The 13,444-nt window shown below is 32.5% G+C and overlaps 1 pseudogene; it reads left to right on the top strand.

The window, feature by feature from the left end:
- The first annotated feature begins 3,184 nt into the window (after positions 1 to 3,184).
- On the top strand, positions 3,185 to 11,786 carry LOC120174268 (annotated as a pseudogene).
- The last annotated feature ends 1,658 nt before the right edge of the window (positions 11,787 to 13,444 follow it).

The raw sequence follows: 13,444 nt of genomic DNA, 5'->3' as shown, positions 1-13,444 counted from the left end.
CTCCGGGTGTCGAGCTGTAGAATCGGCCCGATCAGGTGATGGCTCTCGAAGTGAGGGGTGCTCATCATCCATCCCATAAAAAAACCGCTTACTAGCTTGCCACCAATCAGTGGCAAGCTCAGCCTCTGTGGGTGTCAGCCTCTGTAATGGATAGTTGGCCTCCTAACAATATAAATGCTCAAACAAAGTTAAACGTATACTAGAAATAACTTGTTTAACTATATGGTAGTATTTGTGTGTCCCATAAAAAACCGCTTACTAGCTTGCCACCAATCAGTGGCAAGCTCAGCCTCTGTGGGTGTCAGCCTCTGTAATGGATAGTTGGCCTCCTAACAATATAAATGCTCAAACAAAGTTAAACGTATACTAGAAATAACTTGTTTAACTATATGGTAGTATTTGTGTGTTAACTTACATCATTCATCGTTGTATATGGTAGTAACTCTTCCCAATCCAATATGCGGATCCTCTTCCAGGAAATAGCCCTAGGAATATCATTTGAATTTTATCGCATATGTCGCATGTGGGAAAAGCCTCAAATATCCAAATCTACAAACAATATAATACACAAACATCAGTAATTGTTAAATAATTAATTATAAATTTGGAAACATTATATAAAAATTCTAACCTTAAAGGCCCAAATAAAACCTGCCAAAGTGTATTTGAACCATCGCCCCGCAACTTTTTCGATCCTCAAAGGCAGACGACAACTTCTTCCAAGTAGCTTCCATAGATATGAACCCTACAAAACAGTTCATGCATTAGGTCCTCTACAAATAATATTAGGTCCTCAGAAATAGGTTGTCTGCCCTCTTTGCCTAAAAAGACGGCATGCAAAAGTAATAAATGGCATACTCGGACAACATCAAGGTCATCCATCCGAGTAAAACCATCTTTAACAAATAATCTTTTCAAGTCGTCGACGTGTAAACTCGGCTTCGACTTGCCAGCTCAGGAAAAACACGAGATAACCGTGATGGGCGGAGATTACTATTACCGGGTTACTTCATCGTATCCGAAGCGTAGACCATTGATTAAGCAAAACTCCTTCCGCCAAAACAAGTCTACGCCGGAGGAAAATGAAACCATATCTCTTCATCACCACGTTGTATCATCGGGTAGATCGTTAGTCATGGTCTGAAGAAACAAATGTGTCAACATAGCATCTCCACTTGAATGTTGTACTTTCAGCCATGGCCCGAAGCAAATATCCTCAAACAATTTCTTTGTAGTGGTGTAAGCGTCGATGCAATTTTAGTGGATAGGCTTAATTTATTCTTTAAGGTCAATTGAGCCGAAAAAAATTTCTACAAAACAATAAATATACCAAGTTAGATATACCAAAAACTAAAATTATACACTATAAACATACATGATATTAACAGTGAAAACAAAGCCAAATATGTTTCAAACTAGCATGGTATTCACCCAAGTCTTATTCCATCATAGTTCACAAATACATCAGATAACATTCCAGAAGTAAGCACTTATATAACATAAAAGACAACATATATGTTTAGTTTAGGTTCAAGGACACATAAAGAGTAGTAGTTTATTCTTGAAATTTAAATTAGCAACACTGTGAAGTTAGTATTTGTCTTTGTTTTTTGGTTGAAGTAATGCATTCATTCAAGTTTCAATTTGCAGAATAAGAGTAGTTTCTGAAACTTAAATTCACAACGCGAAAATGAAAATCGTAACGCGAAACTAAAATCGCGTTGCGAATTTAAGTTTCTGAAACTACTCTTATTCTGCAAATTGAAACTTGAATGAATTGCATTACTTCAACCAAAAAACAAAGACAAATACTAACTTCACAGGGTTAAAGACTAAAAAGTTTAGCAGTATTGGCAGAAACCGAATGAATTTACTAAACAATCTCAGTGAAATGGTTAATCTATATATTGAAATTACCAGTAAATTTATCATCAATATAAGAAAAATCTAATAATAATACAAAAATTTCAAAATAAAATAAGAGATTAAAAAAACTAACACTCGGTGGGTTTTCCATTTCTGACCGTGAATGGTTGTGAGGGTTGCTCTGAGAGATGGAGATAGACGGATTTCGCCGGAGATGGAGATGGATTTCGTCGGAGATGGGGACGGATGTTGCCGTAGAGAGTGAGAGATGGAGATGAGACTGAGTTGTGATTTAGGGTTTTAGGTTATGATTTGCGATAATACTGTTTACATTGTGTTACGAAATTAATATTATGTTTTGAAAATAAAATAAAATTCACTTTGCGAAAATAAATACGCTTTGCGAATTTGACTATCGCGTTGCGAATTTGACTTATGTGTTGTGAATTTGACTTTTGTGTTGCGATTTACAAATTCGCGTTGTGAATTTGACTTCAGTGTTGCGAATTTGAGTTCAGTGTTGCGAATTTGACTTCACGTTTGCAAATTTGACTATCGCGTTGTGAATTTGACTATCGCGTTGCGAATTTAACTTATGTGTTGCGATTTACAATTCGCGTTGCGATTTACAGATTCACGTTAAAAATTTGGAAAATCGCAATGCAATTTACTATTCGCGTTGCGAATTTGGAAACTGGGTTGCGAATTTGGAGTTCGCGTTGCGAATTTGTTGGTCATTTTCGCAAATCCAAAAAAGTTGGTTAAAATCATATATATAAAGCATTTTCGGTCACTGAGGTTATTTTCTCTAAATTAAAACTATATGGTTATTTTTACTCTGTAATTTTTTAAATCAGTTTTGAAATGTATCAGCATGTTTTTTTGTACTTATTGGAACACACTGAGCTCCCTATCCCACTCTCCCTTCATTTCCCCCTTTCAAATTTTTTTATAGTCTTCCAAACCAGACACTTGGAGGATCGACACATTCAGTACAATAATTTTTGTTGTTATGTTTCAATCTTTCGAACTGCATTTATTTTGGTTACATTTGCCTATTATTTTGAAACACTGATTTATGGTTTATGGTTTATTTTATTTCACCTATGATGTATGGGTTATTTTGTCACTAGTTATTGATATTTTATTTCACTCGTGGTATTTCATGTTTTGTACTGTTCGATTTAAATTTTATCATTTTAATCATGTTTTATAGAAGTTATGTTTTTTCTAAAGTGTGAAAATTATTTTAGAAATCTTTATTGTAATCCGCTAGATTTGATCGAAACACATAAGCGGGTTTACAGTAAATTTCTTTATGGAGCTTGAAATTTATTCGAGTCTTCTCCAAACTGCCTTCCAATTTTCAGGTGGTCCCGATAGTAGAAAAGGTACTCAGTGTATAAAGATTGTTGAGACCTTTGGTTTTACACATTTGAGTGCAGGAGATTTGTTAAGAAGAGAAATAACTTCTAATAGTGCATATGGGTAAAAATTTATCATCATTGTTTACAGTATCATATTGTGAAATGACTACAATAATCTATGTTCTCTGATGATGTATCTTTGATTTCATGCCATCAGAGTTGTCTTAGACATTTTTGGAGCCTTGAGTAGGAGCAAAAATTATTAATAAATCATAGAAAATAATTAAATATTATCAAATACATTATTTCATTTATTAAGAGAGTACAACTAAAATAATAAGAGGCATTCACTAATTTACAAGATTGTCACTTGAAAAATCTCACCCTCTGTGCATTATTTGAAGCAAATTCATCAATCAAATCCTCATAAGCAAATCTAAAATCTCATTATCGATTGCCACCAAAGCTAGTCTATTAAGTCTTTCTTGAGACATAGAACAACAAAAGTAAGATTTAAGCAATTTTAACTTTGAAAAATTTCTTTTGGCTGTTGCAACTGTCACATGAATGGTTGACAATATCCTATATGCAATAATTGCATTAGGAAAACAATCAACATGCTTCAAAAACTTTAAAATATCAAGAGGCTCCAATTTTTCTTTGGGCAAAAATTCTTGAAGTAACTTAAACTCCACATAAGTCATAATCATGAATATCACATTTATCACCATTATTGAGTGCATTTTCTAAAATGACAATATGATTTTAAACTCATATCATCTAGTGAATGCAAATTATCAGAAGAAAATAGAAAACCAAACACATTTTCATATTGTTCAAACCTCTTACCAAGTGAAATAATTGCTTGATCAATGATACTTAAAAAATTAATTCTAAAAAGACTTTTCCGCACATTGTGGACTCTCGTCATTTAAATTCTCATCAAACTACCTTTTTATTTTGATTTGACGCTTTTGAGGAAAAATGGATCAATTTTCGTATCAATTGCAAGTTCTTTAGCAACTTCAAGAGCATTGGAAAAACCATTCTCTCTATACTCCTTAAAAAATAAAATTAATTTTTCATATTTTCAATGGCAATAGAAATAAGCATATATTTCGATTGTAATTTTTTACTAACCAAATTTACAACATATAACAAATCATACAAATGACTATAGCTATTATAAACTCAAAATCACCAAGCTCATTATGGCTAAAGATTTAGCTTTACTTCTTATTTTAGAATCTTTATCACTATTAGCAACTTCAAGCAAAACCTCTTTTATATCTTAAATTTGAAATCTTATTACTTTTACACTATTAACACGACTCTCCCAAAGAGTAGAAGATTATAATTTAGGAGTTAAGTATTTCACATTTTCTTTTAAAATCTATCATATTTTTGTAGAATTTGCAAATATAGTGTAAATGCGTTGTATAACACCAAAAATGTCCCTAGTTTTCCAAAATTGTTGGCCATGTCACATAACATTAAATTAAGACTATGGGGCGCACCACAAGAAGTGTAAAAAGCTCTAGGATTTAAATCTAAAAGTTTTCTTTACTCATTGATTTTTTTCCTTTATATTTGACCCATTATCATAACTTTGTCCACACACATCATCTAAATCAAGTTCAAGAACATTCAATTCATGTAAAAAAAAACCTTGTCCAATTGTGTTATTCATATTCAAAAATCCTAAAAATGATTCTTCTATGCTAACACAATCAGAAGAAACATCCGCATACCTCAAAATCAAAGACATTTGCTCTCGGTGACTAATATCAGGAGTACAATCAAGTATCACATAAAATATTTAGCCTCTTTTATTTTTTAACACCTTCAAATTTAATTGCACAAGAAAGTAAAGAATCAACTCATTTTGGATGTTGTGGCCAAGTGTTAGGATTTTCGGAAGCTCGAATCGACAATCGGAATGGTTTGTAAAGAGGGGTCGGAACGGTTTTGTGTTTAGGGAGTAAGGAGATTGAAAGATAGAGAATTGCACAACGATTTATAGTGGTTCGACTTTCTCAACCAAAGTCTACGTCCACTACCTTAGCTCCTCACCAAGGATTTTCCAACAAATTCACTAATTTGTTCTTTCTTTCGAGGATAAAGAGTAACCTTACAAACTCCCTAGTTTTTCCGAGCTAAACTAGAACCTTTCCCTATATTTTACACGGGCTAAGCTAGAACCTTTCCCTAGATTTTACATGGGCTAAGATAGAACCTTTCCCCTTTACAAAAGGATAAAAGATGTAAACAAGAAAACCTCTCTAAGGTAGGTGTTTACAAGATTGAGCTCACAAGAACAAAATATTTACAAGAGAAAGATGAAATAAGATTGAAAAACTCTTCTCTTGTGTTTGATTGCTTGGATAGTTGTTCTCTTACATCTTCAAGTGTCCTTAGCTTGTATTTATAGCTTGGAATGTGTTTGAAGTCGTATATAGTCGTTGGGGATGTTTTGGAGCCGTTTGGGGATGAGAAATAATTAATAAAATAACTTGGAGCGTGGGGGGAATCGGTACCTCCTCATGGGGAATCGGTTCCCTAATTGCAATATGTTTTTGACCGTTAGACAGGGGGAATCGGTACCCCATGGGGGGGAATCTGTTCCCCCTGGGGGGAATGTACCCCCTGGTAATCTGATTTTTCTTGAAACCCTTTAAAAAGAAAATATTTTTGGCTCGATTAAGGCTCGAAATACTTTGTAAAATTGTTTTAAAATAGTTAAGTATCACAATTTACACTTTATTAAGGATTAAAATGAACTTTGAAAGACTTGGAGTAATTTTTTGATATTAGAATAATTATATCGAATATACTTAGAAAATCATTTGTAAAATCTTAAAATTCATTTGTTATATCGAAACATCAAAATGTTTTCAACAATCTCCCCCTTTTGATATAACAAAATATTGAGTAATTTTAAGATTTTGAATTCAAGTTTGAAATTACTTCCCTTACTTTAAAACTTCTCCCCTTTAAAACACCTTAACACTTCTCCCCCTTTTTGTTAAATAAAAAGACTATAATCTTTTAAAGTTAAAAATAACTTTGGAGAGTAAGTAGTAAATTTGACATTTTAAAAATCATTTGAAAAAAAAATCAAAGCTCCCCCTCAATAAATGCATTCCAAATAAAATTTAGCTTTAAGAACAAGACACTTAAACAAAATTGAATTTCAAAAAAGAATAACAAACATGTTAGTAGCACATGAAATTCAATACATCCAAGTCTAAAATACTTTATGCAATATCAATTATTGAAATTAAGTGCATATGTATAAAGTTTTCCAAAAATATTATGCATTTGAAAATTTTGATATCAATTGTTAGAGAGATATCATTTTCATTTAAACCACATGCATAAACATTTAAATTTAGGTCAAAAATTTTAAAATTTATAAAATCAAAACATTTGAAAGTGATATCAATTGTTAGAGAGATATCATTTGCATTAAAACCAATTTTGAAATTTTTTTATGATAAACTAAAAATTCTTAAAAATTAATATAACTTTAAAATGTTCATCATAATCATCTTTTCAACATACATGAGATTAAAACAATGATGCATAATCATTTAAAACCAAAACTCATGCATGCTTAAAATCAAATGAGCAACCAAATAACCAAAATTAAAACATTAAGCTAGAGGTTACCCATTCCTTTTTCATGTGTGGCTAGAGCATCTTGAATATCATCACTTTCATCACCATTGCTCCCACACACATACAAGAGACTTTTATTTTGATTTTGGTATCCAAATTGCTTTGGATCCTTGGACGTTAGGTTCAATGCCCCTTGTTCCTTTTGAAATCCATACATGTCTAATTTTAAAACGATTTCCTTTCTTCAAAGGACAAGTATGTTCCTTATGACCATGATAATGACAATGTGAGCATATTTTCATTATTGAACTAAATGAATTATTTAAAATGATTTCTTTTTCTTTTGTTAAGCATTCAAGCTTAAATTTTAAATCAAAATTTTATTTTTCAACACTTTCAATTTTTATTTTTGAAAGCTTCTTTTCAACACTTTCAAAAATTTTTTTTCAAAATTTTTGAAAGCTCTAAATCCTTTTTCAAATTTCATTTTGGCTTTCAAAATCTATTTTGTTTTAAAGAAAATCATTTTCTTATATTTGGAGTTCATGGTCTCAAACTCCTAATATAACCTATTAAAAGCATCTTGTAACACATCAAACGTATATGAATTAAATTCATTTGAGTTAGAAGATACCTCAGGCTCTTCACGAGCCATTAGAGACACCACCTTTGTTGGTTCTTCTTTCTTGTTTCCATGGATTTCCTTAACTTATTCCAAAGCTCCTTGGCATTTGAACATGAAGAAACCCCTTCATAGATTTCATGACCAAATGCACAAAACAGCATGTGCATGGCTTGGCATTAAGTTGAGCTTTCTTCCGTTCTTTGTCACTCATCTTCTTCTCCTTCTTCTTTGGAGAAGAGTAGCCGTTCTCGATTATCTCCCATGCATCAAGATCATTGGATTGGATGAATACCTTCATTAATTTCTTCCAATGACGATAGTTGTCTCCATTGAAGTATAGAGGCTTGTCCGTTGGTAGAGAGTCTTCCATGTGGAACGAGCCGGAGGTGGAAGCCATCTTCTCGGTTGTGTTGGGAATTGATAGAGCTTCTTCAAGGACCGTCTTAAGGTGGTTAAACCTTCTTAATGAGTTAGGCTTTGATGTCAATTGTTAGGATTTTTGGAAGCTCGAATCGACAACCGGAATGATTTGTAAAGAGGGGTCAGAACGGTTTTATGTTTAGGGAGTAAGGAGATTGAAAGATAGAGAATTGCATAACGATTTATAGTGGTTCGACTTTCTCAACCAAAGTCTACGTCCACTACCTTAGCTTCTCACCAAGGATTTTCCAACAAATTCACTAATTTTTTCTTTCTTTCGAGGATAAAGAGTAACCTTACAAACTCCCTAGTTTTTCCGGGCTAAACTAGAACCTTTCCCTAGCTTTTACACGGGCTAAGCTAGAACCTTTCCCTAGCTTTTACATGGGCTAGGATAGAACCTTTCCCCTTTACAAAAGGATAAAATATGTAAACAAGAAAACCTCTCTAAGGTAGGTGTTTACAAGATTGAGCTCACAAGAACAAATATTTACAAGAGAAAGATGAAATAAAATTGAAAAACTCTTCTCTTGTGTTTGATTGCTTGGATAGTTGTTCTCTTACATCTTCAAGTGTCCTTAGCTTGTATTTATAGCTTGGAATGTGTTTGAAGTCGTATATAGTCGTTGGGGATGTTTTGGAGCCGTTTGGGGATGAGAAACAATTAATAAAACAACTTGGAGCGTGGGGGGAATCGATACCCCCTCATGGGGAATCGTTCCCTAATTGCAATATGTTTTTGACCGTTAGACAGGGGAATCGGTACCCCCTGGGGGGGAATCTGTACCCCCTGGGCAATCTGATTTTTCTTGAAACCCTTTAAAAAGAAATATTTTTGGCTCGATTAAGGCTCGAAATACTTTGTAAAATTGTTTTAAAATAGTTAAGTATAAAACACAATTTTACACTTTAGTAAGGATTAAAATGAACTTTGAAAGACTTGGAGTAATATTTTGATATTTGAATAATTATATCGAATATACTTAGAAAATCATTTGCAAAATCTTAAAATTCATTTGTTATATCGAAACATCAAAATGTTTTCAACACCAAGTTAATGAAAGTGTATCTCATCATTAGTAGTACGACGAACATGCTCCTAAATAATAGGATCAAACTCACTAATATTTCAATTAATCCCAAAAAAATTGCATTACTATTTTGATACAATTTCATTAGTACCACGAATACTAGATTATTTTTTACAAGAAACTTCACAATTGAAATAATCACTATAAGACATTTTTCCAATGTTCTTTCTCTTTTTTAAGTTGTTTTTGAGCTATTTTATCAATAGTTATGTTCTTTTTAAGTCTTAAATGTAAATCATACCAAGTGGCCATATTTTGTACATGTTCTATACTGGTTTCATACTCTCTAATTCTAACACAAAGATGTGCCCAATCACTATATCCGTCATTTGTTAATTGACCTTTATCACATCATTTCTTAAATAATTTACAACAAAACAAAAAATTATGTCAAGTTCTTTTGAATATGCAAGTCAATCTCTATCATATTTTTCCCCATTTGGTAGTATTCTAGTGTAAAATGAGGTAGAAAATTGTCTTCCAATTTTATCTTTAACACCTTTCACAATAGATAAATTTCTATTAGGAACATTTATCGATAAAATGTCAATCATTTGAGAATCTAAAGCATCCTAATTTCTTGGATCAAATATGTTAAACTTATGACATGCAATATCATCAAAAGCATTAGCATTATCAACATCAACATTATTAGCCTTATCAACTATATCAACATCAACATTATTAGCCTTATCAACTATATCAACATCAACATGCTCAACATTAGAAGGTCCAACATCATCATCAAAGACATTTTTCTCATTTACATGCATATCCTCATCACCATGTTCATTATTATTATTTAAATGTACATTATCATCAATATTAACATTATTATCATCTGCATTATTAATATGAAAATCACCAACATTAACAATATTTCATTTTTGAACACATGTGATTCATTAATAAAAAATTTATCAAGTGCTCCTCTTTGGGATTGAGTTAACTCATTGATTCTTTTTTCTTTTTACGCTTTTTGCATCCAGAGTTATACTTTCTTTTATGAAACATAATTAGATAATTAGAAATCGTAGGTAAAAAAATTAAAAATGAAATAAAAAAATAATCAAGCATACAAACACAATCACCACACATATATCCTAAACAGTTAGGCTAGTAGTTGTAACATGCAAAATATAAATTTTCAAGAATAATTGAATTATTAATAGATAAGAGTATGAGCAACACAACCTGATTTTTGAATCGAATAATTTCAAAAATTGAATTTTCTTACCAATCCTTGAGACCTTGTTTTTTCAAAAATTAACAAATCCAAAAGCTCAAAAAATCCAATGTTCTTTTTCTTCTTGAATTTGAATGAATTGAATCGTGGGTATGGTATGGAAAAGAATACTTAAAGAATATTTAATAAATTAAAGAAGAAAAATTAAAGAATTTTAAATAAATTGAAGAATGGATTGATATTTGAGAAGAAGATGTACAATTTTTTGAATAAATGAAGAATGACATTTAAAAAATAGGGATATATAGTTGTATTTGATTTGAAATTTAATAAATAAAAGAAGAGGAATTTAATAATGGGAAATTGAAAATATTAATTTTCCCTTGAGTGAAAAGTTAAAAGTGGGCCCTATTGCATATTATTTCCATATTTGAATAACTAAAAAATAATTTCTTATAAATTAGAAGTTAACTCTAAGGGCCCTCAGTGTACCATTTAAAAGGGGGCCTGAGCTATTGCTCCCCCCAAAAGCCGGCTCTTAGTGCCATGATTCTTAACACAATTAAAGAAGGAAAAATCGTCCCGTCACAGGTGTCTGTCAAACTGATACAAAAGGAGATGGAATCAAGTGAAAGTAACAAATTTCTCATCGATGGCTTCCCGCGTACTAAGGAGTGAGGAGAACCGAGTGTCATCCGAACGAATTGTAAGCTTCTAACTCCCTCCAAATCGATTTGTCATGTGATAACTGCAAAACAATTGACTATCTTCTTCGCAAAGCTGTTAATTATGTGTTTCCTAAAATTGTTAGCTTGCAGGGTTGAAGAAACTCACTAAATATGGGGGAATATTTGGGAAATGATCTTTTTATTAATAATGTAACTTTTTAATGACAATTGCAGATTGGTGTAGAGCCAAATGTTGTACTTTTCTTTGATTGCCCTGAAGAAGAAATGGTGAAACGTTTGCTGAATCGTAATCAGGTACATGTATATTGATTATTTTATGGCTTAATTCGAATCAAGTGAAAACCATTTTTGTTGGTGGGCCGAGTTGATGACAACTTAGAAACAATAAAAAAAACGCCAAAAAGTTTTCGAGGCATTGAGTCTTCCAGTTATTAACTACTACTCGCATAGAGGAAAGCTCTATACGGTATATATGTATACAATTGTCCCTTCCTAGATTGATGGTTGCTTATAGCTTATTGGTTACAGTAAGTGAACCTAATACTTGCAGATCAAGGCAGTAGGAACAGAAGATGAAATATTCGAACAAGTTCGTCCTATCCTTACTGCCTTCGACGTATGTTCTGTGAGCACAATGATCCTTTCTATCAGCTATGCTATATTATTTGTAACAATAGAAACTCCATCCCCTCATATCCACTGAGACATCTCTGTCTGTGTCGTAGTGGTAGTAGTTGGTATGGCTAGAGGAGGAAGAATGGTGGCGAGAAAAACATATGTATCGTCCACCGATCGTAATGTCTATACCGATATTATAAACGGTATTCGAGTTTCGGACCGACTTACCGATTTCTTATTTTTTTCGTTTGCAGCAGGCCGTTAGATGAGGTTCTTATGAAACAAGAAAATCACAAGTTTTTGCCCATTATGTAAATACAGCAACGAACCAAAGGCAGATGTATTGATCTCCCCATCTTCTTCTAGCTAAATATATTCAATACATTTCGGGACTTGGTTGTTGCCGCCGAAAATGCTTGCCCTTTTACAGGTGCAGCCACACAATTTCGTTGCTCTTCCAAAAGCAAGAAGAATCAGAAATAGAAACAACGACAGCGAAGACAGTTTCAGCATGACAGAAAACCTGCCCTTCCTTTACCAAGATCTTCGCCCAACCCCACTCCTTGTCAAAAACAAGCCTTCACCCAAACTGAACTGAACTCGACGCCCTCGACTCTGTCGTTAAAGATCTCGAAGCCTCCGTCGAGAACGACATAGTCATCGATTCGGAAATATACTCTTATCAGTTAGAAACGTGTTACTGATTGCAATCCATCGATGAAGCTCAAACTTTCCGACTCATATATTTTTGACCCATTGAACGTGATTCTGACATTCGTTTCACTGTAAAATGTCTTCACTTCCCCAAAGCGATGATGGACTCTTCGACTTATTCATCCTTTGATCTCCGTCATCAATCGTCTGTGAGCTTGAAACTGGATTATGTTGGTCGATTTGTCTCTCTCGTGATCCACCATTCAGATTGGTCGACCGTCCACTAGAACTATGCCCCGTCAGCCTCTCCGATAAGCTTTTAACGACGCGATACTAAAATGAAACAAAAACTAAATGTTAGGTATGTTTTTGAAAAAATTGAAATTTTAGGTACTTAAACGGACCAAAACTGATAATTTTGTTATTAAATACGTAATTTACCCAAAATTTAATTGAAAATTTAATTCGGATATGTAAGATATTTTACATAAATTGAAAATTTATTCTCCATTCCTCCTTTATTTTTCTTAATATCCTAGCATGTGTTGTAAGATACTAGGATGATTTTAAAGAATGAAGGATTGAATGATTTTTTGCATCCACAAGGATTTGAATCTAAGACCTTACTCAAATAATATCAAGTTATTTATCGCTTGTACCAACTTCTATTCATAAGGATTGCATGAACTCTAACAAATATTAATGGGATAAGAAGGATCGGATAATATGATTTTACTCGTATTATCCTACTCAATAATGCCGTAGGATTAATGAGTAGCTATCTTATTTTGCAAGAAGAGCAATGTTGAACTCTGCCAACTTAAACCCTAATCCATCTCATTCTTTCAATCGAATTCAAATTTCCCTAACTGCACCAATAAATGTCTCTTTTGTTTTCAGAGTTTTACCTAGGAATGGGCATGGGTCGTGTCGAGTCAGATTTTTAGTTATCTCGATCCGACCCGAAAAAATTAAAAAATATATTATTTTTATTCAATAAAAATAATAACTTAATTAGGAAAAAATAATATATAGAGGATATTATTGTAATTATTCTTAAATATAAAAGGTAAAATTATATATTTTTCAGATCGGATCGAGTTCGAGTCCTATGCTCAGTTTTACCACAAGAACTGGCTTCCAATTCTTTACAGGGGTTTGGGCAATAAAAAAGGGCTCATAGCGTAATAAATTGCAAAACGGACTTTATAAAAACTTTTTTTATTAGGATAAAGTAATTAAAAAATAGAATATATTATAAATATTTTTAACTATTTAATAATGAACACTCAATCATCTTATTTTCG

This window comes from Hibiscus syriacus, unplaced genomic scaffold (genome assembly GCF_006381635.1).
Source record: "Hibiscus syriacus cultivar Baekdansim isolate YM2019G1 unplaced genomic scaffold, ASM638163v2 tig00112044_pilon, whole genome shotgun sequence".
NCBI lineage: Eukaryota > Viridiplantae > Streptophyta > Magnoliopsida > Malvales > Malvaceae > Hibiscus > Hibiscus syriacus.
The sequence above is the reverse complement of the archived record's forward strand: the minus strand, read 5'-3'. Positions and strand labels throughout refer to the sequence as shown.